Genomic DNA, 12,960 nt, shown 5'->3' with positions numbered 1-12,960 from the left:
CTAAGGCCTTTGTCAAGGAGATTGTCAGACTACATGGTGTTCCTACTGACATTATTTTTGATAGGGGACCTCAGTTCGTGGCTCGTTTTTGGCGTGCATTTTGTGACAGGTTGGGAGTTCATTTGTCGTTTTCATCCGGATATCATCCTGAGTCTAATGGCCAGACAGAAAGGAAGAACCAGGATGTTGAGCAGTTCTTGCGTTGTTTTGGGGCAGACAATCAAGAGGGGAGGTCTGAGTTTCTGCCACTTGCTGAATTTGCTCTTAACAACCATACATCCTCTTCTGCTGGGTGTTCGCCTTTTTTTTGTTGTTCTGGGAGACATCCGTCTTTTGGGTCATTTTCCAAATTGGTTTCGGCTGTGCCTGAGGAGGAGAGTTTTTCCGGTGATTTGGAGAGAGTTTGGACGGATGTGCGTGGTAATCTTCAGGAGGCTAACAAAAAATCTAAGAGGTACTTTGATAGGAAACGGCAAGAGATTTTGTTTGCGGTTGGTGACATGGTTTGGTTGTCCTCTAAGAATCTGCGATTGAGGATTCCTTCTAAAAAATTGGGTCCCAAGTTCGTAGGGCCCTTTAAGGTACTTCAGATAGTTAACCAATCTGCTGTTAGGCTGGAGGTTCCTACGTCCTGGAGGATTAATCCGGTGTTTCATGTTTCTCTGTTGAAAAAAGCTGATGTGTCGGATGGTGACGCCTCTGCCACTGTTCCTCCGGTGGTGGAGGACGGGGAATATGAAATTTCCCGCATCCTAAATTCTAGACGGTATAGAGGGAGTTTGCAGTATCTCGTCGCTTGGAAGGGTTTCGGACCTGAGGATAACTCATGGGTGAGAGCGGATTATGTTTCTGCCCCCAGACTTGTCCGAGCGTTTCACCGGAGGTTTCCTGGTAAGCCTGGGACTAGGGGATCCGGAGGATCGTCTTAGAAGAGGGGGTACTGTTACAACTCTCCTGTTAGTTTTTTTTTAGTTTGCTGGTCACATGACCATTTTGCCTATTTAATCCGGCTCCGCACACCTGGCTTTGCTGGACTTCATTTGTATTTACTACTGTTGAGCTAGCTTGTTGCTCTGTTGCCGTTCTCTGTTAGTTTTGCTAGGTCTTCTGACCCCTATGCCTTTTTGTTGTGTGTTTGTCTTTGACTGCTACTATTTCTGCTAGGAGGTGTCCAACTTTTCTCAGTCCCTAGATCTTGTAGGGATCCCTCCCTCACATCTATAGGTCTGCGTTCAGACTAGCCGAGGACTTTAGCGGGTCTGATTGCAGGATCAGGTTCCCCGTTACATCGTAGGGATCTAGCTTAGTTCTATTGTAGGGATAGATCTCCTTTCTTTCCTTAGTCTCTGTAGCAGATCATAACAAAGCGATCCTGAGAAAAGCTGGCCGGGCGATGGATCGAGCAGCGTCTACTGGCCATACCACCTTGGATGCGCCTGATCTCGTCTGATCTCGGAAGCAAAGCAGGGCTGGGCTCGAACAGTACTTGGATGGGATACCTCCTGGGAACACCGGGTGCTGTAGACCATTTTGATGACGTTTTGCCCTACTGCCCAGCTCAGCTAGCATGGAACGGCTCCTTGCCGGACACCAACCTTAAGTAACTTAGATGATGGAAGCTCCAAGGCCTCTGAGCCAGTTGGCAGCTAAGTACGCTACCCCGCCGCCTTCACGCAGGCCTGACACCGAGCTCCTTGCCACGGCTAGGAGTGCTTATTGACTCCGCAGCTCGCCGTGTGGAAATGATGGCGTTAAAAGCACCCGGGGCCGTGAAGTGGCCAAGCTTTCAGCAGGTGCCCAGGGAAGGTTTTGGATGCCGGCCGCCTAGCGAGGGCTAGCAGAAGTAACATGTTTCTCTGCAAAGAAGCTTGTGTAACCAAGCCAGACGGCTGACAAAGAGCTAACCTCAGTGCAAGGAAGGCAAGGAAGGTGCGGAAGGAATTGGGGAGGGAGGGTGGTGATTCCTGCTAGGGCCCTGAAATCATAAAACAGGCAGGAGAGTCTGACGCATGGTGACGGAGAGGTTGTAGGGGCAGATAGGGGGTGTTGTCACGTGCGAGCACGTGTCCATGCTGGCTTGTGTGTGAGCGTGCGCTTCCTAGGTGTGGCGCGCTGCAGACAGTCAAAGGGATTGTTCCCTTTCATTAAAAGTCAATCCCCGGCTGCAGGCTATTAGAAAGCAACTAACCGCGCACCACTCACCCTACCCGGGTCTACCGGTGAGTCTCGCCTCTGCTCCCGGCCTGTGGCATTGGCCGTGAAGCCGACGTTCCATCGACAGCGCTGCAGCCAATCAGTGAGCTCAGCGGCTCTGATTGGGGCCTTCTGTCTACAAGACCTTTTAAGGAAGCCAGCAAAAAAATTGAAGAGAAGGGAAAGCACAAAAGGACCTGGTCTTGCTGAGCACTGGAAAGGGCAGCCGGCAGCCAGACTTCAAAGTAGAAAAGCAGCAAGAGAGAGAGGCTTGTCTCTGCCTACGGCCACAACACCCTGAACACGGCCAATCTTGTCTGATCTTGGATGCTAAGCAGAGTCAGGCCTGGTTAGTACTTGGATGGGAGACCACCTGGGAATGCCAGGTGCTGTAGGCTTTTGCTTTTTCCTTCCTTCCAGCAGCAGGGGGCACTCTCTTCTATGCCTTTTTTCCATTCCCTTTCACAAGTGCACACATTCATTCTCTTTTCTTTTTTTCATTTGCTTTCTCTCTTGCGCTATTTCATCTCTGCAAAATACCAGCATCCTTCTGATCACCGTGGGCCTCCAGCATTGTTGCTTCTTAACTTTTAATACTAGGCTCCTTTTCACCAGGACCAGCGTCTCCCGGGTGGCTGGAGGCAACAACCGGTAACCCCAAGCAGAAGACCTTTGCAGGCAACACGACCCTCCCCCCTGAAGAGCAGCTCAAAGTCACTGGCAACCATCTCACCCTCTTCCTTCATTCACCCCTGGACGTCTCGCTCCGCCCCCAAGTTACGGGTCCAGCTTGCTCTTTCTGTCACATTACCGCGATGAAGGGTTTAGCCTGCAGGAGACCCTGCGCCGAGCCATTTTTGAAGACACCTGATGCGGCGGGTGAATCACTACTAAACAAACCACACCTGCAGGGACGGCACAGCCTTTGCATGGACCCTTCGGAGCCCGCCACGTCACGGCCAGATTGCTCGCCACCAAGCGATCCTGAGAAAGGCTGGCCGGGCGATGGATCGAGCAGCGTCTACTGGCCATACCACCTTGGATGCGCCTGATCTCGTCTGATCTCGGAAGCAAAGCAGGGCTGGGCTCGGACAGTACTTGGATGTGATACCTGCTGGGAACACCGGGTTCTGTAGACCATTTTGATGACGTTTTGCCCTACTGCCCAGCTCGGCTAGCATGGAACGGCTCCTTGCCGGACACCGTCCTTAAGTAACTTAGATGATGGAAGCCCCAAGGCCTCTGAGCCAGTTGGCAGGTAAGTACGCTACCCCGCCGCCCTTCACGCAGGTCTGACACTGAGCTCCTTGCCACGGCTAGGGGTGCTTATTGACTCCGCAGCTCGCCGTGTGGAAATGTTGGCGTTAAAAGCACCCGGGGCCGTGAAGGGGCCAGGCTTTCAGCAGGTGCCCAGGTAAGGTTTTGGATGCCGGCCGCCTAGCGAGGGGCAGCAGAAGTAACATGTTTCTCTGCAAAGAAGCTTGTGTAACCAAGCCAGACGGCTGACAAAGAGCTAACCTCAGTGCAAGGAAGGCAAGGAAGGCAAGGAAGGAATTGGGGAGGGGGGGGTGATTCCTGCTAGGGCCCTGAAATCATAAAACAGGCAGGAGAGTCTGGTGACGGAGAGGTTGTAGGGGCAGATAGGGGGTGTTGTCACGTGCGAGCACGTGTGCATGCTGGCTTGTGTGTGAGAGTGCGCTTCTTAGGTGTTGCGCGCTGCAGACAGTAAAAGGGATTGTTCCCATTCTTTAAAAGTTAATCCCCGGCTGCAGGCTATTAGAAAGCAACTAACCGCGCTCTACTCACCCAACCCGGGTCTACCGGTGAGTCTCGCCTCTGCTCCCGGCCTGTGGCATTGGCCGTGAAGCTGACGTTCCGTCGACAGTGCTGCAGCCGATCAGTGAGCTCAGCGGCTCTGAGTGGGGCGTTCTGTCTACAAGACCTTTTAAGGAAGCCAGCAAAAAAATTGAAGAGAAGGGAAAGCACAAAAGGACCTGGTCTTGCTGAACACTGGAAAGGGCATCCGGCAACCAGACTTCAAAGTAGAAAAGCAGCAAGTGAGAAGCTTGTCTCTGCTTACGGCCACACCACCCTAAACATGCCCGATCTTGTCTGATCTTGGAAGCTAAGCAGGGTTGGGCCTGGTTAGTACTTGGATGGGAGACTGCCTGGAAATACCACGTGCTGTAGGCTTTTGCTTTTTCCTTCCTTCCACCAGCAGGGGGCACTCTCTTCTGTGCCTTTTTCCATTCCCTTTCACAAGTGCACACATTCATTCTCTTTTCTTTTTTTTCATTTGCTTTCTCTCTTGCGCTATTTCATCTCTGCAAAATACCAGCATCCTTCTGATCACCGTGGGCCTCCAGCATTGTTGCTTATTTACTTTTAATACTAGGCTCCTTTTCACCAGGACCAGCGTCTCCCGGGTGGCTGGAGGCAACCACCGGTAGCCCCAAGCAGAAGACCTTTGCAGGCAACATGACCCTCCCCCCTGAAGAGCAGCTCAAAGTCACTGGCAACCATTTCACCCTCTTCCTTCATTCACCCCTGGACGTCTCACTCCGCCCCCAACCACACATGTAGGGACGGTGTTGTCACGTGCGAGCACGTGTGCATGCTGGCTTGTGTGTGAGAGTGCGCTTCCTAGGTGTGGCGCGCTGCAGACAGTCAAAGGGATTGTTCCCTTTGATTAAAAGTAATCCCCGGCTGCAGGCTATTAGAAAGCAACTAACCGCGCTCTACTCAACCTACCCGGGTCTACCGGTGAGTCTCGCCTCTGCTCCCGGCCTGTGGCATTGGCCGTGAAGCTGACGTTCCGTCTACAGCGCTGCAGCCGATCAGTGAGCTCAGCGGCCCTGAGTGGGGCGTTGTGTCTCCAAGACCTTTTAAGGAAGCCAGCAAAAAAATTGAAGAGAAGGGAAAGCACAAAAGGACCTGGTCTTGCTGAGCACTGGAAAGGGCAGCCGGCAGCCAGACGTCAAAATAGAAAAACAGCAAGTGAGAGGCTTGTCTCTGCCTACGGCCACACCACCCTGAACATGCCCGATTTCATCTGATCTTGGAAGCTAAGCAGGGTTGGGCCTGGTTAGTACTTGGATGGTTGACTGTAAAATAATACTCTTCCTGTATTATTTTTTTCTACTGAGGACTTCTCAAAGTATCAATATCACGATATTCTTATAAAAAAATGTATCTATTTATTCTTGGATTGTCCATTAAAAAGAATCAGATTGCAGCAGGTACATACAATAATTAGTTATAAAGTAATTGTTCATTTGTCCATAATTAGCTTAATTGTTGAGATTCACCCATCTTTCCTTGGATCCTGTCTGGTAAATCATGTCTTTGTCCAGCATGTGTCCAGGCCTACATGTCATCTGTTTCTCAGCATGAAGATTCTGTGTCTTGTGGGGTGGGCAGAGCAAGAGAGCCCCCCCTTTCTGTACCATGGGCTTTTATAGCCAGTCGTATGGACACCTGTTCTACATATGGTAGTGAACCAAAAATACACACCCAAATAGCGCATGTCAACTAGACACGATGGCTGAGGCATAGAACTCAGAAAAATGATTATCGATTAACATTCCAAATGAATTTCCATAACTAACCATTTAACATTTCCCCCTTTTTGAGAATAAAAGGACTTTAACTGAAATATCTCAAAAGAAGATACATTCATCAATCATTTTTTCTTTCCTTCTTCCTTGGAAATATCATTAAATTTCCATAATAATAATAATAGTAATAATAGTATCAATATCGGATTATTGTTATATAATGATATGAATTCATGTTATGGTAAGCCGTGACTAATATTCATTTAACATGTATAATTATACTTCCCTATATCTAAATTGAAGCAATCGCGGGTTCAATCGTCATCATCTAATGTCATCGGGTCGTCGTCTCGTCTTCTTCTTTGTTCTTTTATAACACAGTCTTTAGATGAAAACTCCTTTGAAATAAATTACAGCATGTAGATATTGTACAGTCCATAATTGTGCTCATTATTGTTCAGTCCATAAACTGTACTCTTTATTAGAAAGATCATGTGTGTCAGTTGATAAGAAAACAAAGTCCATGGATGAAATGTAGCTTTAATATCTGTGCAGTGTCACCTGGACTTACGTTGGATCGTCTTTGGAATCTTCCGTGTGTCCGCACTGGTCTCGTGTCACTTTTGGAACAGATGTGACGTCTTTGGTCAGTAAAGCAAGGGTTAACTTGCCACTTTCCTGCTTTATATAGCACCATAACCAGTACTCAGTCCTTTATATACAGGACACATATGCCAGGTATTACCTGTTCACCAGCTTTCATTGAAGCGTTGCAGGTGATAAGAAACCACTGGAACGTGATGAAACTTGAACACAACACAGTACATATAAGATCATCGTCCTCTGCCGTCCTGGTGATCAGTGGTGTGAATTGTATTGTATGTAATGGACACAGTCTATTATAACACTCAGCATTCACACCTGTTACCTTCTGAGACGTCCGGATATCAGTTGCTTCTTCTTGTAACTTTTGAGAATCTCTTTGATTTATAAAAATTAAGAGTCTTTATTAAGATAGAATTCATAATTGCGATGTCTTGATTGAAGTCTTCATTCCCTAATCTGATACCAAATCTGGCAGTTTTTCCTAACCTATAATATCACAGCGTACCATAGCAATCAGTAATATCCATCTAATTATTATCAAAATATTAAAATAAATTATGTTTGGAATAATAAACAATAATAGATAATAATTCATTATCAATCACGTTCTCCACATGATAGAACATTTTTATGTCATAGGTGTAATTACCTTTTCCAACCCATAGGTGTCAGTGTATTTTGAAAAAATAAGTTTTTATATCTTTATTAAACCAATAATATCAAAGAATGTATACTCCTGAACCAAAATGAATAAATATATGAATGTATGAATGAATGAATGAATGAATGAATAAATGAATGAATGAATTGTTGTGTTTACTCAGAAAATGTAAACATTTTTTTCCTTAGCAATATATATTTAATGAAGCAATACTCTTGTATTAGACATTACTTTATTAAATATTAATGTGTTTTCTCAATTGAGATATTGAACTCAAATAAAATCAAATGAGAATTAAAAAATGAAAAAATAGAAAAATAAGAAGTATAAAGTAAGAATAAAATTTTAAAAATGAAAAATAAAATTAAGAGTAAAAATAAGAATAAAAATAAAAATAAGGCCTTTAAATTTTAATAACAAATGCAGAGTAATTATATTCTCCATAAAAAATACCCTTATATCTCCATTATTTGGATGATTTCATATTTGTCATAACCTTGTACCATCAAAAAATATTAAATTATGCAACTTTGCATGTAATACCCTTCTTAATTATACCATAGTACCTTATTATTATTTCTTCTTTATTAAAATGTGTGGAAAATACGTATTGATCATAAGTGATTATGTAATCAGGATCAAAAACACATTTTCCCCCTTAATACCAAAAATATTATTTTATAAAATTTAGGTATATATCAGAACCAAATTAAAAATATTTATTCTTCTAGAAATATTGTGCATAAATTTCATATCGATGAGTAGCATAGATTTGACTAAAGAGATGTGTGTACCTATTTAGGTAACCATTAAAAATAATATTATAGTTATTCAAGAATATTATCATGTGGAAAATTATTCTAAATATAAATTTGCTTTGTAAACCATTTTGATGTGTGGTTGCCCTTATCCACTATTAGTTAAATCAAGAAATAATAATTATTAAAGAAATATAGAAATATATATATGTAGATAATACCTAATTATGTATTATAATTTCCTCAAAATTAAATATATTTTTGTACCTTCACATAAAGAAACATTTTTTTTTTCAAACATACAAACATACGAGGCCTCTGTCACATCAATCACACTTAGCAGCTGCTGATTTACTCATCTGTCACCTTCACTCTGACATTCACAGATCTGTTCAACTCAAACATTCCACATATGAAGTTTTAGATATATATATATATATATATATTTAACCCAAAATTGTTGTATCCCAATTTATTAATGCGCATTGCCATATCAATTGAATATCTTTATATTTCTTTGACTATTCCCCAAGTACATATTATATAATATGAGAGTAAGTCACTGGAATTTCAGACACTTGAAAAAACTCTTGTCTTTGATTCTTTTTTCACTGGCTGCCCGGTCTTAAGTTACATCAGTTGAAAATAGAATGAATGGGATCCTATACTATTAGCTCAAAGTTCAAAGGCCGCAGCTGTCACACGTCATGCTGTAAAGCTACTTTAATTTGCACGAACACTTCATGCACAGAAAATATTAGCAACACAAAAGAATTAATAAGTATTACATATATATTATAGTTCAACTAGATATATTGTAATTATTTTAAAATGTTATACACTTAAAATCATGCAATTTTTTCACTTCCTGTGTGAATAAAGAAATAAATCCATTTTAGAATTCTTTGATCAAATCCTGCTTTGGAATGAAAACTCTAAGGAAATATAAGAAAATAAAATTAAATATCAAATTCATACAGAAACAGAATTATTTAAATATCTAATACATATATTGGTTGGTTCTAATGTAATTCAAAATATTGCTACTTAAATTTATATATATGAAGTTCTAATTTACTAATTAATATATATATATATATCTTATAAACGTATATATAAATACAATTATACGCAATCTGTTATGCACACGCCCGGACTGACTGGCGTGTGCGTGTTTACGTTGTGATTCCACTGTGCCATGAACCGGAGAGTGCCTGGAGGGGCGTAACTAAGTATCTGCCCGATCCGACCAAGGTCGCGACGGCATACGACGCCAGTGCACCAGGGAGGAACCAAGCAGAGGAACCAGGGTCTACTCCAGGTCAGACTCCGGACACGGCTGTTGACCCACACCGGGGAATACAGGAACAGGCAGACTAGAGCACAGGCTGGGTAGGGTCCAGTACAGACTGGGAGCCAAATTCGAAACCGCAGACGAGGTAGACAGAGCTGAGCAAAGCGAAAACCGCAGACGCGGTGGACAGAGCTGAGCAAAGCGAAAACCGCAGACGCGGCGGACAGAGCTGAGCAAAGCGAAAACCGCAGACGCGGCGGACAGAGCTGAGCAAAGCGAAAACCGCAGACGCGGCGGACAGAGCTGAGCAAAGCGAAAACCGCAGACGTGGCGGACAGAGCTGAGCAAAGCGAAAACCGCAGACGCGGCGGACAGAGCTGAGCAAAGCAAAAACCGCAGATGCGGCGGACAGAGCTGAGCAAAGCGAAAACCGCAGACGCGGCGGACAGAGCAGAGCAAAGCGAAAACCGCAGACGGGGCGGACAGAGCAGAGCAAAGCGAAAACCGCAAACGGGGCGGACAGAGCAGAGCAAAGCGAAAACCGCAGACGGGGCGGACAGAGCAGAGCAAGCGAAAACCGCAGACGCGGCGGACAGAGCTGAGCAAAGCGAAAACCGCAGACGCGGCGGACAGAGCTGAGCAAAGCGAAAACCGCAGACGCGGCGGACAGAGCTGAGCAAAGCAAAAACCGCAGACGCGGCGGACAGAGCTGAGCAAAGCGAAAACCGCAGATGCGGCGGACAGAGCTGAGCAAAGCAAAAACCGCAGACCCGGCGGACAGGACTCTGTTCACACGGAACAGACTAGAAGGGAAAGGCAGAACGAGATACCCACAGGGTACTTGCAGAGAAGTAGCAAGTGGACCACAAACTCACAAACGGAAGTACAGTGACAACGAGCAGGAGTTAGGTACGAGTTCAGACTCTGCAGAAAAAGGAATGGAACGGACATAGAGAAAAAACAGGTAAAAGATAGGAGAGAGTTCAGACTGGAACTGAGTGTACGGAGGAGACCGACACTGCAGCGGGATACAGGAGCGGGTCTGGGAATACGGCCCCCAGAGAGGCAGGACGAACAGGCAAGGAGCGTGTTCAGACTGGCCTGGAAATACAGCCTCCAGGAAGGCGGAACGAACAGGCAAGGAACGAGTACAGACTGCAGGTTAAGGTACACAGATAGGACACAGTACAGACACGGGAACTGATACCGCAAGGCAGGAGACATAGACAGGACTCAGTTCAGACACGGGAACTGATACCGCAAGGCAGGAGACAAAGACAGGACTCAGTTCAGACACGGGAACTGATACCGCAAGGCAGGAGACATAGACAGGACTCAGTTCAGACACGGGAACTGATACCGCAAGGCAGGAGACAAAGACAGGACTCAGTTCAGACACGGGAACTGATACCGCAAGGCAGGAGACATAGACAGGACTCAATTCAGACACGGGAACTGATACCGCAAGGCAGGAGACAAAGAACGGGACCCAGTTCAGACACGGGAACTGATACCGCAAGGCAGGAGACAAAGACAGGACTCAGTTCAGACACGGGAACAGATACCGCAAGGCAGGAGACATAGACAGGACTCAGTTCAGACACCGGAACTGATACCGCAAGGCAGGAGACAAAGAACGGGACCTGGCACCTTCAGAGTGCAAGCACACACTGAATGAAACACTATGCTCAGGCAGGGATAGATGGGAGCAGCTGAGCTATATACCAGGTGACAGACAGCAATAGGCTGAGGACGCACAAGGGGTGTGACCCACAGCAGGTACAAAAAGCAGGAAGTGATCGGGCGCTGCCCTTAAGCAGCAGAAACAGACAAACAGACAGCAAGGAGGGAAGCCAGAGAGACATTCTGGACTGGAGATCAAGTGCGCGCTCTGGCACAGTGGGAGATGGACCACCATGCAAGGACGCCGCCAGGTATGTTACAGTACCCCCCCCTTACGCCCCCTCTTCTTCAGGCTTGCCAAAATCTTCCGCAGGGAATTCGAAGACCAGTTGTTCACTTCAAGGAGATCACTTCCACAGTCCACAGGAAAAATTGATCTCATCTGGTTAGCTAGGATGCTACCTCCTATCCAGCCATCCTTGGCAACAGACGAAACGGGTGGAGTACCAGGAACAGCACACAAGGAAGTCTCTCTCCACATATTTTCAGGTGACACCCCAGAGGGTACAGGAGACAACTGGAAGTCCTTCACCGGGTTGGAGGGGGACAGAGACTTGGGGGTAATCTCTGCTTCGAGGTACATCTTGTCAAGCTCACAGGAAGAAATAGACGGGTTATCAGGTACATAATGAGGAAAAGTCACTGTCTCTTTGTTTTCTGGTGGTACCCCGGAGAATTCAGGAAACAACTGGAGGTCCTCCGCCGGGTCAGAAGAGTGCAGAGGCTCAGAGAAAACATCTGCTTCAGAGTACACTAGGTCGGACTCACTGGAGGAAGCAGGCGAGGTATCGGGTACCGAGTATAGGAAAGTCTCTGTCCATTCACCACCAGGTGGCACCCCAAAGGGTTCTGGAGACAACTGGGGGTACTCCGCCTGGTCAGAGGAGTGTAGAGAATCATGGGTAACCTCTGCTTCAGAGTACACAAGGTCGAACTCACTGAACGAAGCAGGCGAGGTATCAGATCCAGGATATAGGAAAGTCTCTGTCCATTCACCACCAGGTGGCACCTCGAAGGGTTCTGGAGACAACTGGAGGTCCTCTGCCTGGTCGGAGGGGTGTAGAGACTCGGGAGTGACCTCTGCTTCGGAGTACACTAGGTTGGACTCACTGGACGAAGCGAGCGAGGTATCAGGTACAGAGTATAGGAGAGTCTCTGTCCTTTCGCTACCAGGTAGCACCACATAGGGTTCTGGAGACGACTGGAGGTCCTCCGCCTGGTCGGAGGGGTGTAGAGACTCGGGAGTAACCTCTGCTTCAGAGAACACTAGGTTGGACTCACTGGACGAAGCGAGCGAGGTATCAGGTACAAAGTATAGGAGAGTCTCTGTCCTTTCGCTACCAGGTAGCACCCCGAAGGGTTCTGGAGACAACTGGAGGTCCTCCGCCTGGTCGGACTGGTGTAGAGACTCGGGGGTAACTACCACTTTGGGGTACCCATTGTCAGGCTCACAGGACGAAGCGGACAAAGTATCGAGTACCGAGTGTAGAGAAGTCTATCTCCATTTGTCATCGAGTGGTATCCCGGAGGATTCAGGAGGCAACAGGGGGTCCTCCACCAGGTAGTAGAGGTGCACAGACTCAGAGGTAACCACAACTTTGGAGCATCCTTGGACATGCACACCGGTTAAAGTGGGTGAAGCATCTGATGCCGGGTGCAGGAAGTTCTCCTGTGTGGAGTCTGGATGGGCAGAAGTCTCTTCGGGCAGGAGAACCGGTGCACTACCCACGCACATTACCCGTTGGGGCTTCTGCGGGATACAGGGAGATGAAGCTTCAGTAGGGACTTCAAGGTTGGGGTCAGGAGGTCTCAGGGAGGACAGACCCTGGCGTGACGGCTTGCCTCTACGTCTAGCACGTCTGGACTGCCTCTTGAGGTTGGGAGAAGTCTTCTGGGAAGCGTAGTCACCCTGTGAGGATTCTGGGTGGGCAGTAGTCTCATTGGGCTGGAGGACTATTGCGCTACCCACACACATTACCCATCGGGGCTGCTCCGGGATATTGGGAGGTGAAGCTTCAACAGGAGCCTCCGGGTTAGGATCATCGAAGACCATTAGAAAGGCCACCAGGAAGGCCATTAGGTCCAGGAGGATCGGATCCTGTGTTTCATATAGGGGGTTGATCCATTCCAAGGCATCACCCGCCAGGTAAGACATAATGAATGCCACCTTAACCCAATCGGTGGGAAAACATAGAGGGTAGAACTTGA

General features: G+C 46.8%; 4 pseudogenes; all 4 read left to right on the top strand.

Annotated features, from left to right (window-relative positions):
• Window positions 1-1,407: 1,407 nt before the first annotated feature.
• On the top strand, window positions 1,408-1,527 carry LOC141267448 (5S ribosomal RNA; annotated as a pseudogene).
• Window positions 1,528-2,472: 945 nt separating this feature from the next.
• Window positions 2,473-2,591, top strand: LOC141269407 (5S ribosomal RNA; annotated as a pseudogene).
• A 621-nt stretch (window positions 2,592-3,212) lies between these two features.
• On the top strand, window positions 3,213-3,332 carry LOC141269559 (5S ribosomal RNA; annotated as a pseudogene).
• A 935-nt stretch (window positions 3,333-4,267) lies between these two features.
• Window positions 4,268-4,386, top strand: LOC141268875 (5S ribosomal RNA; annotated as a pseudogene).
• The last annotated feature ends 8,574 nt before the right edge of the window (window positions 4,387-12,960 follow it).

This window comes from Phyllobates terribilis, unplaced genomic scaffold (genome assembly GCF_046119375.1).
Source record: "Phyllobates terribilis strain yellow unplaced genomic scaffold, ASM4611937v1 Scaffold_4__5_contigs__length_816908805, whole genome shotgun sequence".
In the NCBI taxonomy this organism is placed as follows: domain Eukaryota; kingdom Metazoa; phylum Chordata; class Amphibia; order Anura; family Dendrobatidae; genus Phyllobates; species Phyllobates terribilis.
The sequence above is the reverse complement of the archived record's forward strand: the minus strand, read 5'-3'. Positions and strand labels throughout refer to the sequence as shown.